The sequence below is a fragment of the Crinia signifera genome, chromosome 9 (genome assembly GCF_055691185.1).
Source record: "Crinia signifera chromosome 9, ASM5569118v1, whole genome shotgun sequence".
NCBI classification, from domain to species: Eukaryota; Metazoa; Chordata; class Amphibia; order Anura; family Myobatrachidae; genus Crinia; species Crinia signifera.
In genome coordinates this window covers 161578527-161593546 of record NC_139225.1, presented here as the reverse complement: position 1 = coordinate 161593546, position 15020 = coordinate 161578527, and positions in this window count along the sequence as shown.

Genomic DNA, 15020 nt, shown 5'->3' with positions numbered 1-15020 from the left:
AGTCACCCCCGGCAAACCTCGCACTGGACGCTTCAACTCATACTGTAACTCTTGGTCCTCGCGGAGGTTCAGTCGCATTAGCGGCTAAATCTCCCGAGTGTACTATCTAGATTCGGCCGCAGATGCGCCTGAACCTCCGTGAAGTCTGGTCTGTCAGGACTCGGCTTGTGAATCCTTCAGTACACATTTAGTGGTCTACGCTAGCTTTATTGATTACTGTGCATTTATAAATAAATAAATAAATAAATGAATGAATGAATGAATAAATAAATAAACATCAAAATTATCTTACAACCCCCTCCCCTCCGTAATCGAACTCGGGCCTCCTGCTTGGATTGCCGCGCAGCTAACCACTAGACTACTGTACGGTCATGTAACCCGTGGCAGGATGTGATGGCAAAACCAGTACCCCTGCAGCCTCTGAGACGCCCCCCTGGCGAGAACCCCGAGGACGGCACGGCCCGCCCCTTCGTGGATTCTTTGCTCTGCAGGAGATGTTGAAGTGTAATGACCTGTATTAGCCGACCCCCTCCACCCCTGGGGGGAGGGGAGGAGGCGCTTGACTTCATTACTCCTTGCAAGAGACAATACAGTATTGCAGCGTGTGAAATAGGGCTTTCTTAAACCAGTCACCCCCGGCAAACCTCGCACTGGACGCTTCAACTCATACTGTAACTCTTGGTCCTCGCGGAGGTTCAGTCGCATTAGCGGCTAAATCTCCCGAGTGTACTATCTAGATTCGGCCGCAGATGCGCCTGAACCTCCGTGAAGTCTGGTCTGTCAGGACTCGGCTTGTGAATCCTTCAGTACACATTTAGTGGTCTACGCTAGCTTTATTGATTACTGTGCATTTATAAATAAATAAATAAATAAATGAATGAATGAATGAATAAATAAATAAACATCAAAATTATCTTACAACCCCCTCCCCTCCGTAATCGAACTCGGGCCTCCTGCTTGGATTGCCGCGCAGCTAACCACTAGACTACTGTACGGTCATGTAACCCGTGGCAGGATGTGATGGCAAAACCAGTACCCCTGCAGCCTCTGAGACGCCCCCCTGGCGAGAACCCCGAGGACGGCACGGCCCGCCCCTTCGTGGATTCTTTGCTCTGCAGGAGATGTTGAAGTGTAATGACCTGTATTAGCCGACCCCCTCCACCCCTGGGGGGAGGGGAGGAGGCGCTTGACTTCATTACTCCTTGCAAGAGACAATACAGTATTGCAGCGTGTGAAATAGGGCTTTCTTAAACCAGTCACCCCCGGCAAACCTCGCACTGGACGCTTCAACTCATACTGTAACTCTTGGTCCTCGCGGAGGTTCAGTCGCATTAGCGGCTAAATCTCCCGAGTGTACTATCTAGATTCGGCCGCAGATGCGCCTGAACCTCCGTGAAGTCTGGTCTGTCAGGACTCGGCTTGTGAATCCTTCAGTACACATTTAGTGGTCTACGCTAGCTTTATTGATTACTGTGCATTTATAAATAAATAAATAAATAAATGAATGAATGAATGAATAAATAAATAAACATCAAAATTATCTTACAACCCCCTCCCCTCCGTAATCGAACTCGGGCCTCCTGCTTGGATTGCCGCGCAGCTAACCACTAGACTACTGTACGGTCATGTAACCCGTGGCAGGATGTGATGGCAAAACCAGTACCCCTGCAGCCTCTGAGACGCCCCCCTGGCGAGAACCCCGAGGACGGCACGGCCCGCCCCTTCGTGGATTCTTTGCTCTGCAGGAGATGTTGAAGTGTAATGACCTGTATTAGCTGACCCCCTCCACCCCTGGGGGGAGGGGAGGAGGCGCTTGACTTCATTACTCCTTGCAAGAGACAATACAGTATTGCAGCGTGTGAAATAGGGCTTTCTTAAACCAGTCACCCCCGGCAAACCTCGCACTGGACGCTTCAACTCATACTGTAACTCTTGGTCCTCGCGGAGGTTCAGTCGCATTAGCGGCTAAATCTCCCGAGTGTACTATCTAGATTCGGCCGCAGATGCGCCTGAACCTCCGTGAAGTCTGGTCTGTCAGGACTCGGCTTGTGAATCCTTCAGTACACATTTAGTGGTCTACGCTAGCTTTATTGATTACTGTGCATTTATAAATAAATAAATAAATAAATAAACATCAAAATTATCTTACAACCCCCTCCCCTCCGTAATCGAACTCGGGCCTCCTGCTTGGATTGCCGCGCAGCTAACCACTAGACTACTGTACGGTCATGTAACCCGTGGCAGGATGTGATGGCAAAACCAGTACCCCTGCAGCCTCTGAGACGCCCCCCTGGCGAGAACCCCGAGGACGGCCCGCCAGCGTCTGATACCTGTAGTTCTTTCATGGATTGTCTGAGTTTGTCCTTTCATAGATTAGTGCTGTCATGTACTGTAGTACTGTACTTTATTTTAGCGCAAGTCGATACCGTCCAACTCTGGAAAGGCAGGAGGCACTTTGACTTCAGCGCCTCCTCCATTTGCTCACTTGTACTGTATTGTACGTTCACTAGTGTCTCATTTTAATTTACTTTACTGTACTGTACTGTACTTTATAATTTCCCACGAGCACCTCATCGTGCATGAGCGTCTAATCGCGCACGAGCTTCTCATACAGTATAGTAATACGGCGAATGGAGGAATCACTCCGACTGTATCTTGATGGAGCATTAGCCACCCAGTGGTGGCAGATTGTATTACATGGCGAGCAACCATGTCGCTTGGCGGACGCCAGCGCCATAAAAATATCGATGCGCCAGAACCTCCGCCATGGCGTCCAGGCGGCAATAATAAGGCCGGCGCTATCTGTATATATATATATATATATATATATATATATATGTGTGTGTGTGTGTGTGTGTGTGTGTGTGTGTGTGTGTAGAACATCATTAGTTAGTGTATAAACAGTAAGCAAACACCAGTATATATAACCAACATTACACCATTCACCAGTTTACTATATATATATATATATATATATATATATATATATATATATATGTAAAGGAAAAAGAAATTGAAGCGCACCAGTCAGCAACAGGTAGGTACAATATTTACTGATATACAGCTGACAAACATAGGTAAAAACATGAAGGAATAAAAACTTCCCAAATGGAAAGGGTGGTACAGCAATACCAGGCGTCGATGGAAAACCCGACAGCAGTGATCAGTTGCAGACGGAGCACCGGACAGCAGATACCAGCCACGACTTCCACAGGATACAGCGGACCAAAGCCAGGACGTCTACAGCGTCAGGATAGAGTAACCACGGCCAACGCGTTTCGACTACGGTCTTCGTCATGGGGTGTGGCTATCCCCTGACATCCACTATCTTATATACCGACACAGCTTCATTACACAGGTGCCGCATATTAAAATACAATTGTATGAACACAAAAGCCTAATCATGCACGCTGATACTTATCAAAAGAGCACAGAATAAATAGCCACATAGCTAATATAAAGATACAAAAAGGTATATAGGAAAATATATATAAAAAATATATATAAATATATATCTAAAAAAAAAATATTTTACAAAAAATAAATACATTATATATTGATGATAAAGTGATGAGTGCTAAAGTACAAATAATTTATTGGAAAAATCCGTGAAAATTTTTTTTTGTATATAAATGATTTTATAAGGACTATAAACATAGTCAGACAGATATATAACTATATATATATATATATATATATATATATATATATATATATATATATATATATTAGTAGAAAGGAATGGCGGCACTCTGAGGTCTTTTCAAAAACTGTATTTTCAAAAGATGGTGGCTAATGTTTCGGAGATTACGCTCCTTTGTCAAAGCATATAGCTGAGATGCTTTGACAAAGGAGCGTAAGCTCTGAAACATTAGCCACCATCTTTTGAAAATACAGTTTTTGAAAAGACCTCAGAGTGCCGCCATTTCTTTCTACTATTGTTCTACTGCACGTGAGGGCATCGGGGCAGCTGTGGAAGTTTTGGAGAGTGCCAGGCAACAACCCCACAGTCTATATATATATATATTAGCTGACCCGCCCGGTGTTGACCGGGAAAACCTTGGTTTTTTTTCTTTTAATTTCCAGAATTGCTGTAAAATGTCATCTTATGCTGTGACAGAGGCCCAAGCTTGTAATTTGTGAAAACCTCCACCATAATGTTAGAATGTGTTTGCATTGATACTCAATGCCAGCAATGAACTCAGGTGTGGTGTTGTTTGAAACGCACCACTCCTGACTTAATAGCTTGTGTGTGTTGATGAATTCCACATCCACTCCTGAGATTTAATACCTATAATGCATTTGTGTCTGTGTTTTGTACTGTTTATGTGTGTGTTGTAGTGTACGTGGGTGTGTGTACTGTGTGTGGTGTGTTGTGTTGTGTGTATCTGTCCAATGTGTAAGTGTGTGATGTGTGCTATGCATATATATCAGGGTTGCCTACCTGACCCTCTCCTTCAGGGAGAAAATGCTGGACTTCCCTGGTAATGTAGGATTGCCAGCACCTGTGGTGAGCTAGGTAATTGATAAGAAAGGTGTCACCGTTATGACCGGCACTTGGAACCATCAATGAGAGAATGGGTGCCCTCCACAATAATAATGTATAGAAGCGAGTTTCCCAAATAAATGAGGAACAGGAGGAGGCACTCTCAATATAGTGAAAAACTTGTATTCAAAACATCACATAGAGAATCACACAAAACGGTGCAAAACTTCAGCCTAAGTTGTCAACAGTTTCGGAGCCGAAGCCCCTTCCTCAGGACAGCTAGAAGCATAACTGTGTGTGGAAATTTTGCAGTGGGGGTATGGGAAATTGAAGGCTGAAGTTATGTGCACACTCCAGAAAAAGAGGGTGCCGCCACTCAAAAGGGGGCATGTCCTTGAGTGCAGTGTACCATGCCATATGCCCCTTATACACATTATGCAAAACAGTAGGAGACCCCCTTACCCTTTATGCCATGCGGAAAGAGCCAAAATTCCCCTTATGCGACACAGAATGAGCAAATAAATTCACATGGAATGAGCCAAAATTCACATTATACCACCTGGATTGAGCCAAAATTCATGTTACAGTATATAAAACTGAAAGACCCAAAATTCACGTTATGCTACATAAATTGAGCCAAAATTCACATTATGCAACATGGATTGAGGCAAAATTCACATCATGACACCCAGATTGAGCCCAAATTCACATCATGCCACCTACAATAAGCCCAAATTCACATTATGCCTCCCGGATTGAGACAAAATTTGCATTATGCCACACTGAAAGAGCCAAAATCACTTTATGCCACATGGATTGATCCAAAATTCACATTATGCCCCATGACGGGGTGATGCAAGGACAGAGATGGTGGGGTGATGCAAGGACATGCACCTCTATGTCACACTACATGTCACATTCCTCCCCCCTGCTACTTGTCATCTGACCCTGCTCCTGTTTACATCAAAGGGGGAATCTCAACCTCCGGACTGCAGCATCCTGCGATTAGTATGCAGGTTGGCCGGGGGGTCACAAACAGCCTCTGCTGCTGTCTGCTGTACTCTGCAGACAGCAGAGGAGGCAGGGAGGAGGTAAATGGATGTCTGTGTGCAGCATCCATTCACCTTGTGGACATGGGCTTAGGAGGGGATGCACGGGGGCTGGGGGCAGCCCAGCAGCTTACCTTGGTACTGGGCTTTCCCCCAGCATGATGATTGGCAGTCCCGGCAGGGGTGATCGCGGTCTTATCGCTTGCAGATTATGTCATTTTCAAGCGCCACCTCCTTCTACACTGCAGGTAGGCACCACAATGTAAATGGTGCAAATACCAGATCCGACCTGGCTTGGATTCGTATTCAAAATGCTGGGTTGGATCCAGGATTTTTGGTGTAAAAGGGGTATAAGTGTGTGTGTTTTCTGTGTGTTTGTGTGTTGTACTGTTTTTAGGTGTGTTGTAGTGTATATGGGTGTGTGTTGTACTGCTTGTGGTGTGTTATGTTTGTGTGTGTTGTGTGTATCTGTTCAATGTGTAAGTGTGTGAGGTGTGCTATGTATATATGTATGTGTAGTGTGCTGTGTGCATATTTGGTGTACTGTGTTTGTGTATGTGTTTGTACAATGTGTACATGTGTGTGTGATGTGTGGTCTATGTATTTCCCCTACAATTATTCCCAATTGTTGAAAGCCATCACCATAATGTTAGAATGTGTTTGCATTCATACTCAATGACTAGCCTCCAAACTTTCAAGTGTTCCCTGAAAACTCACCTCTTCAGGCAAGCCTATCATATTTAAGTTCTACACGCATAACCCTCTGAGGCACTTAAGTATTATATAGCTTCCCTTCTGTACTTGTAACTTGGTGGGACTGCTATGCTGTTACTGATGCCTGTCCTTGTGTTTCCCTCTTATGTCCCTATAGATTGTAAGCTTGCAGCATGGCCCTCTAAACTCCAAGTCTGTCTGTTGTTACCCAGTTTGTTTTATCACTGTCTACTATTGTAAAGTGCAATGGAATCTGCTGCGCTATATAAGAAACTGTAAATAAATAAATAAATAATGACAGCAATGAAATCAGGTGTGGAGTTGTTCCTTTGTCTTCATTTTCCCAGATCGTCGATCTTGTCTCCGGATCATCAATTAAGGCAAATTAAACCTTGGTGGTTTTTTTACATTTCTTTGTGAAATTTCCCAAAAACGGCTTCGAGGTGCACACCACCAGGTCCAGAGGTACCTTGTTGCCAAATTTGGCGGCTCTGAGTGCCACGGTGTGACCGCAATGCAACAGAAACGCACACACAGTCTTCAACTTATATATATATATATATATATATATATATATATATATATATATATATATATATATATATATATAGACGGTTGTAGGCAAATAAGGCGTCACTCAGGGATTTAGGGCAAAAGATCAAGACGGCAATTTATTCTTCCGACATGTTTCGAGCACACAGGCCTGTGTGCTCGAAACATGTCGGAAGAATAAATTGCCGTCTTGATCTTTTGCACTAAATCCCTGAGTGACGCCTTATTTGCCTACAACCGTCTACATAGGGAGTTTACTCCCAAGGAAGGCACCAGGGTAAGAAACGACAGCAGCAGATTGGGGAGTGCCGGAGTTTGGACTGTATATATATATATATATATATATATATATATATATATATATATATATATATATATATATATATATATATATATATATATATATATATAACGTGTCAGGTGTGGCACCACTCCCAGCAAAAAAGAAGAGTCAATGGCTCCCGGTGCCCTCACTGGTAAAATGGACAGCGTGTGTAGAGGTGTGGCACTCGGTACAAATAAATCCAACTTGTAGAGACATTCAACAACGTTTCAGTTTTATCACACAGTTTTTTGGGGTCCACAACTCCATGAAAGTCTGCTCAGCTACTGCGATGCCCTCCAAGGGGTAATAATAGCGCAGATAGTACCGGGTCACGTGGAGCAGCACTTGTAGGACTGTACAGCAAAAGAATTACAGTCCACACCAACAAGAAAGCTGCTAACGTTTTGGTAATTTAATACCATTATCAAAGACGGTATTAAATTACATGTATGAAAGCTAAAGTAAATACCACTGCCTGGCTCAATGGTGTAAATTTACTAAGATATGAGCTCTATTGAAGATGTAGTTGCCTGGGCAATATTCCATCTTCAATAGAAATCCTGTCTTAGTAAATTTACCCCACTGACTCATCCCAAAACCTCCGGAACTATGATGACTAGGAATTCGAAATTTGGACAGAAGCCTTTTTTTGTGATCTAGGCACCACTTATTTGTTTTAATTCTACCCCAAAAGGGTAAAAAGTGTTTTACTTAATTATTTTCTTTGCTTATTGCCAGTTAATTGGAGCTATTATCCTATTCCTGTAGAGGCTGAAGCAAAAGGGTAAGACTTTTTTTGGTAATCTAGGTGTAAAAACAACAACAAATCTGATTATTTTTCAGATTTACAAGCATCAAAATTGTTGAAATTCTGTGTGATTTACATACATGGTGTCAAATTTTTATTTTTTATTTAACTAAGGGATAACCAAGCTGATCTTCAAAATTTTGAAGGCTACCTGCATTACTAAGGGTCACAAGAGTCGCATGTGGATACGACTCCAATACCTAAAACTTGGATAAAGAGTGCAGGTTTGGATTTATCTAGATCTCAAAACGGGATCTAATTGACTATCTGGCAGACACATGTTTTGAAGCCAAAGCAGCAGGCAGCTTGCTCCAATTTAAGCATTTAGGTGATGGTCTGGCAGTTTCCCCCATCTAAGCCTTGGTTGGTTGTTGTTGAGGAACTTTTAGTTGGCCCCTATCTAAGCCTTGAATTGTTGGTGATGGGCTGGCAGTTAGTTCCATCTATGTCTTGGGTTATTGTTGTTGTTCAGGGGCTGGCAATTGGCCCCTTTCTAAGCCTTGCATTGTTGGTGGTGGGCTGCCAGTTGGCCCCATCAAACCATTGGGTTATTGGTGATGGGCTGGCAGTCGGCCAGATTTAGGCAATGAGTTGTTGGTGATGGCTCGCAGTTGGCCCCTATTTAAGTCTTAAGTTATCAGTCATGGGCTGGCAGTTGATCCCATTAAAGCCATGGGTTGTTGTTGTTGTTGAGGGGCTGTCAGTTGGTCCTATGTAATTCTTGAGTTGTCTATGATGGGCTGGCAGTTAATTTTATCTACGTCTCGGGTTATTGTTTTTGTTGAGGGGCTGGCATATGGCCCTTTACTAAGCCTTCCATTGTTGGGGATGGGTTAGCAGTTGGCTCCCATATAAGCCTTCCATTGTTGGGGATGGGCTAGCAGTTGGCTCCCATATAAGCCTTGAGCTATTGGTGATAGGATGGCAGATGGCCCCATCAAAGCATTGAGTTATTGGTCATGGGCTGGCATATTTAAGCATTTGGTTGTTGGTGAGGGGCTGGCAGTTTGCCCCAATCTAAGTCTTGAGTTGTCATTGATGAGCTGGCAGTTGGTCCCATCTAAGCCTTAGGTTATTGTTGTTGAGGGGCTGGCAATTGGCCCTATCTAAGCTTTGAGTTGTTGGTGATGGTCTGGCAGTTGGTTCCCATCTAAGCCTTAAGTTTTTGGTGATAGGCCTGTAGTTGTCTCCCATCTAAGCCTTGAGTTGTTGGTGATGGGCTGGCAGTTGGCCACATTTAGGCATGTAGCTCTTTGTAATGGGCTGGCAATTGCCCACATCTACAGATGGAGCCCCTCTCTTTTATTCCCAACACTCAGCAGAACATCCCCGCTGGCGAGCGCTGGAGGAGAGGGACTTAATCAGACTGGGGCGCGCGTGAGTTTCACACGCACCCGCATCCCAGTCACTTGGCGGCTGGGCAGCGTGACCCTGTTGGTCCCATCTAAGCCTTGAATTGTAATTGAGGGTCTGGAAATTCGCCTCATCTAAGCCTTGTGTTATTGGTGAGAGGCTGGCAGTTGGCCACATCTAAGCCTTAAGTTTTCGGCTATGGACTGGATGTTGGACCCATCTAAACCATGACTTGTTGGCTATGGGCTGGCAGTTGGCCCCATCTAAGCCTTGAGTTTTTGGCTATGGACTGGATGTTGGCCCCATCTAAGCCTTGACTTGTTGGCTACTGACTGGATGTTGGCCCCATCTAAGCCGTGACTTGTTGGCTATGGGCTGGATGTTGGCCCCATCAAAGGCTTGAGTTGTTGGCAATATGACTGATGTTGGCCCCATACCTCAGCTTTTACTGGATCATTTAGAAAGATGATAGTAGTATGTTTTTCCACATACCTCTTCCTTGGCCACCATACCTCTTCTCTGACCACTCTCCCTGACAATATGTATCTTTATTGTATACATTTCTACCTCTATTCACCTGGTGTAGAATTGTAGACTGACAGGAGCCGATAGGATTGTTAGGGATCTGGGAATGTTAATCATAAGCTTGATCTCGTACTTGTTAATATTTTGCAGTTTATCTTAATTTTGTTTAAATGAGAAGCCACCAAGTCACATGCACATGAGTGGAACCTTTCACTAATTGGCAAACTGCCTCCTTCATCCTGTGTAAAAATAAATGTGAAATCTCATTCTATTATCAGAGTGGTTGCACTTACTGCAAATACTGTATGTCTTTATGCTTTATGATTGATGAGTGATGTATATGAATGGGATGCCATATGTGGAGTTGTTCACATTTTTGTGAAAGCTAATTACTGTAAATCTGCTAATTTATTTAAGGTGTGAATTAGGCAGAGCTATCTCACCTTTTCATGTGCTTGCGAATATTTCAGCATATATTTAAAAAGCTTGTTCTACAGCATGTTCCAATGTCAGACAGCTGAGAGCGATTCCCTGCGCACAGCAAATTCTTTTGTATGTGACATTTCATCCGGGTGACACGATCGCTCATGTAATACTTGGATTATCATGGACGGTAGCCCTTAAGATGCATGTAAATAATAGGGCAATAATATAATTAGGGGCTTTGCATTCATTTTATTTATTGTTGATGCTCATTCATACAAACCAAGCCCATATTCCACCATAGGGTTCCTTACAAACTTTTGATATGGGACCTACACATATCTATTTAGGCCACTGTGTAGGTGGATCACTATTGGTCGACATGCCTTAGGTTGACATCTTCAAAAGTTTGACATCACAATGGTCAACACAGCATTTTTTATCTTTTTATACTTTACCATCCATGTGGACTCAGATTGTGAACAGTAAAGTGCCCGAAACACGACGAGCGAAGTGAGTCATGTGAAGTGACACGGTACACTAATTGGTTGTAAAGTTGAAACCCCACCCCCCTCCCCCCCAAAAAACAACTACTGTCGATCTTTTCATGTGCTGACCATTTTCCTGTTGAAGTTTTGCTTGTGTCTACATTGATTTCATGTCGACCTTATGCAAGTCAACTTTGACCTTGACACTATTGACCTCTTCACTGTCTACCTAATGAATCAAACCTGACTGCATATACTGGAACTAGTGGAACTACTGTCAATGATTAAAAATAGTCTTTTTAGATTGCTTACTAATACGCTGCAGCCATATATTAAAATAAAGGATATTAATAAGGGTTTGAGTATGACGAGGGAGTACTACAGTCTAGCTGTTTTGCCGCAGCCAGGCAGAAACTATTACGAAATTAAAACTTAATGAAAAACTATGCGTGTCATGACTTTTTACATGTTCCACCCTAGGGTGACAATTAACAGATTTTGCGCTATTATGACCTGATGACTAAAGCACACAGGAGACCATAAAACAAAAATCTGAGCATTAAGAGGAACCACACACACACACTATAGCGGCACACTGTACACACTGCACGCACACACACAATGCTCCAACTTGTTTATTGCCTTCATGTAGAACAACGCGTGACCTTTGTAATCCCTCTTGCGGTGCGTATTAACAGTAACACCGTAATTAGAATTCAGTAAATTAATGCAAAATGAATACCTTTAATATGTTTAGAGCTTAGCTAATTACATATGAAAGACATTAACTCCCCTTGGTACAATCCTCTATTAGTGGAAAAACAATTGATATTATGCCTATTTATTAAAACATTCTGTACAAATACATTGAATTTTCCCACCGGACAGATGTTGGGACAACTTAATTCAAGGAGGTCTAATGATAAATTGTTTACAAATGCCGTCAGGCGCCATGGCGAATAGTCAATCGTTCCCCTTCTGGATCAGGCGGCTGCCTTTTTAGATATGTAAAGAAGATAGAACATTTGTAATTTGCAATTAGCTTGTATTAATCTGAGTATATTTGCACATGAACATTATAATTAAAAGTTCTTAGGTAATTGTTTGCATAATTTGGAGAATAAATACGGCATGACAACCTGGCAACGACAGCAATGAATATATACTTATGACGGTGCAATCATGAATTGTGAAGCCTGGAAACTGACACGTTGATATTTCTCTTAAGGCAGAGATTCCATGAACTTTGTTCACCATGGAAACAGTTTCATATGTGTTGCGTGTGTGTGTATTTATTACGCCTCGATCATGTCCTCTAAATGAATAGGTGGAAATTACAATAGGTACATGTTAATTGGATTTCTGTAACGCACAGAACATTTCTCCTTGTAGTAGTTACTTCACAAGCCTCCCCACCGTGATCATGCGCATATTAAACTTGTGTCATAGACATTAAGGGGGAAATTTACTAAAGGAAATTTGTAAAAAATAGGTGTATTTGTATCCAGAAATACACTTATTTTTGACATTTACTATGCCAAAATAAGGCAATTCGTATTCGTATTGATAGCACATCAATACGAATACGAATTGCCGTATTTTCGGAATAGTAAATGTCAAAAATAAGTGTATTTTTTTTACAAATTTCCTTTAGTAAATTTCCTCCTAAGGCTCATTTACATAAATGCATTTTACAAAACATTGACCATTTATGGTGACAGTTGGGAAAACCCAGAGGTTTTTTTGGGGGGAGCCTTTTTTTTTTTATTCAATTGCAAAATTTGATTCAACATAAGTGCATAGTGTATATACATCAAATTAATATCCAAATTACAGTAATAATAGGAAAGATGAAATAACAATACTTAAGTGTCACAAGTTGTACTGAACTACCCACCTATTCAGCTCGGGAATTGGCTAAACCTAATGCAGAGGTGCAGAGTCTAACCGTGCCGAGGGTTTTCTGCCAGTGACCCCTCCAATTGGGATTTGGGCTTCTGCGGCACTCGACACGTCGGTCGCGGTCCTCTGATTAGGTTTCCCTTTATGAGCTGAAGGCCGGGAGTAGGTGATATGGAGAAGCGATCGTCTAGCCGGGTCGGTATCTATGCGGTCAGTTAGGAGCCCAGGGGAGAGGCAAAGGAGGTCCAAGACAAGCCGGGTCATACACGGGAGACACTGGTTGCGGTACACTGGGATGAGACGGAGGGATAGTCGGGAGCAAGCCGGGGTCATACACGGAGGAGTCACAAGTGGAGTACAAGGGGTTAAGCGGGAGAATCGTCAGTCACAAGCCGGATCAATAACAGTAGCACTGGAGACAAGAACTAAGCACAGTAACGCTGGAGTAGGTGTGAGCCTATACTCTGGCAGAGTTTCCCTGCCAGAGACTTCCTTTTATTCCCTACAGGCTGCTGCTTATTTCCTGCCTGTACCCTTAAATCTTAGAACGTGCGGCGTGCGCGCCCCTAGTGAGCGCGCGTCCGTGCACCCGGAAGCCGGACACACGCTGCTGGAGCTCCGACGGAGGGAGACCCCAGCAGCCCGCTAACCTGCCGGCTACTGCCCGTATCAGAACGGGAACCCCCAGACTGAACCGCCTGCTGCTTAGACGGCTCAGCCTGCCGCCCGCCATGTCCAGCCTGCCATCCGCAGAACGCACGTCCCCGGACCCGGTAAGAGACTCCTGCGGTCCGGGAGACTGTGACATTACCCCCCACCCTAGGGGTGCGCACCGAACACCCTATGAATGGTTTCTTGGGGTATTTCTGATGGAATTTGCGGAGTAACTGTGGGGCGTGAATTTCAGAGGCCTTAACCCAGCAACGCTCTTCAGGACTGAATCCTTTTCAGTCAATGAGGAATTGAACACGACCCCTGGAAACTCTAGAATCTAAGATCTGTTTTATCTCATATTCCTCATGACCTCCTACCAGGAGGGGTGTATAAGGCCGTCTAAGAGAAGAAAACCTATTGAGAATGAGCGGTTTCAGAAGTGACACATGAAAGACGTTGGGGATCCTAAGGGATCTAGGAAGTTTGAGCCTTACCGCCACTGGATTAACTACTTGAAGGACATGAAAGGGGCCGATGAACTTTTGGGCTAATTTCATAGACGGGACTTTGAGCCTTAAATGTTTCGTGGAGAGCCATACTCTATCTCCAGGTTTAAATTGAGGGGCCTCTTTCCTTTTATAATTGGCAAAGCGTCTGTAGCGATCAGAAGTTTTAGTAAGATTTCTTCTCACCTCAGCCCAAATGTTCAGAAACTTTTTGACCGTGTGTTGAACAGCTGGCAGAGTACTGGAAGTCTTGGAAAAAATTTCAGGAAGGTTAGGATGAAATCCATTTTGAATGAAAAATGGAGACTGACCTGTGGACTCATGGTACAGATTGTTGTGGGCGAACTCTGCCCAAGGGAGCAAAGACGCCCATTCATCCTGATTGGCTGACACGTAAATCCTTAAAAACTTCTCGAGGTCTTGGTTAACCCTTTCAGTCTGCCCATTGCTCTGGGGATGGTAAGCCGAAGAGAAGTTGAGTCTGATATTAAAGGAAGAACATAAAGCTCGCCAAAACTTGGAAGTGAATTGGACTCCTCTATCTGACACAATACTTTGAGGAAATCCATGCAATCTAAAGATATTCTTTATAAAACTCTCGGCCAGCTGAGAAGCAGATGGGAGGCCCTTCAGAGGAATGAAGTGGGCTGCCTTGGAAAAATGATCCACCACCACCCAGACAGTATTAAAACCTTGGCTAACAGGAAGTTCAGTGATGAAATCCATCGAAATATCAACCCAGGGGTGACTTGGGACTGGAAGAGGCTGAAGTAACCCAACTGGAGCTTGTGGTATAGACTTGTGTTGGGCACACGTATCGCAAGCGGCTACAAAGTTCTTAACGTCTGTTTTGATTGATGGCCACCAGTAACTATGACCAATGATCTCTGTAGTCTTCTTGACACCAGCGTGTGCGGTGAAGTGAGAGGAGTGGAACCAACGTAGAATTTTAGTTCGGGACTTTAATGGTACAAACGTCTTCCCTACAGGGACTTTAATCCTCTTGGAGGAAGCAATGAAACAAGATGACTTTAATGCTGCTTTCCCACTGCCTACACGGGTAATGACCCTTTTTTTTAAACGGGTCTTTAAACGGGTAAGAGCCATAAAGACTCTTTCCCACTGCAGCTTTTAAACGGTAAATTACCGTTTAAAAGCTGTTTTTGTCACATTCACACTTACCCGTTTAAAAACCCGTTTAAGCAGTGTAAAGATGGGGGGGGGGGGGAATTTAA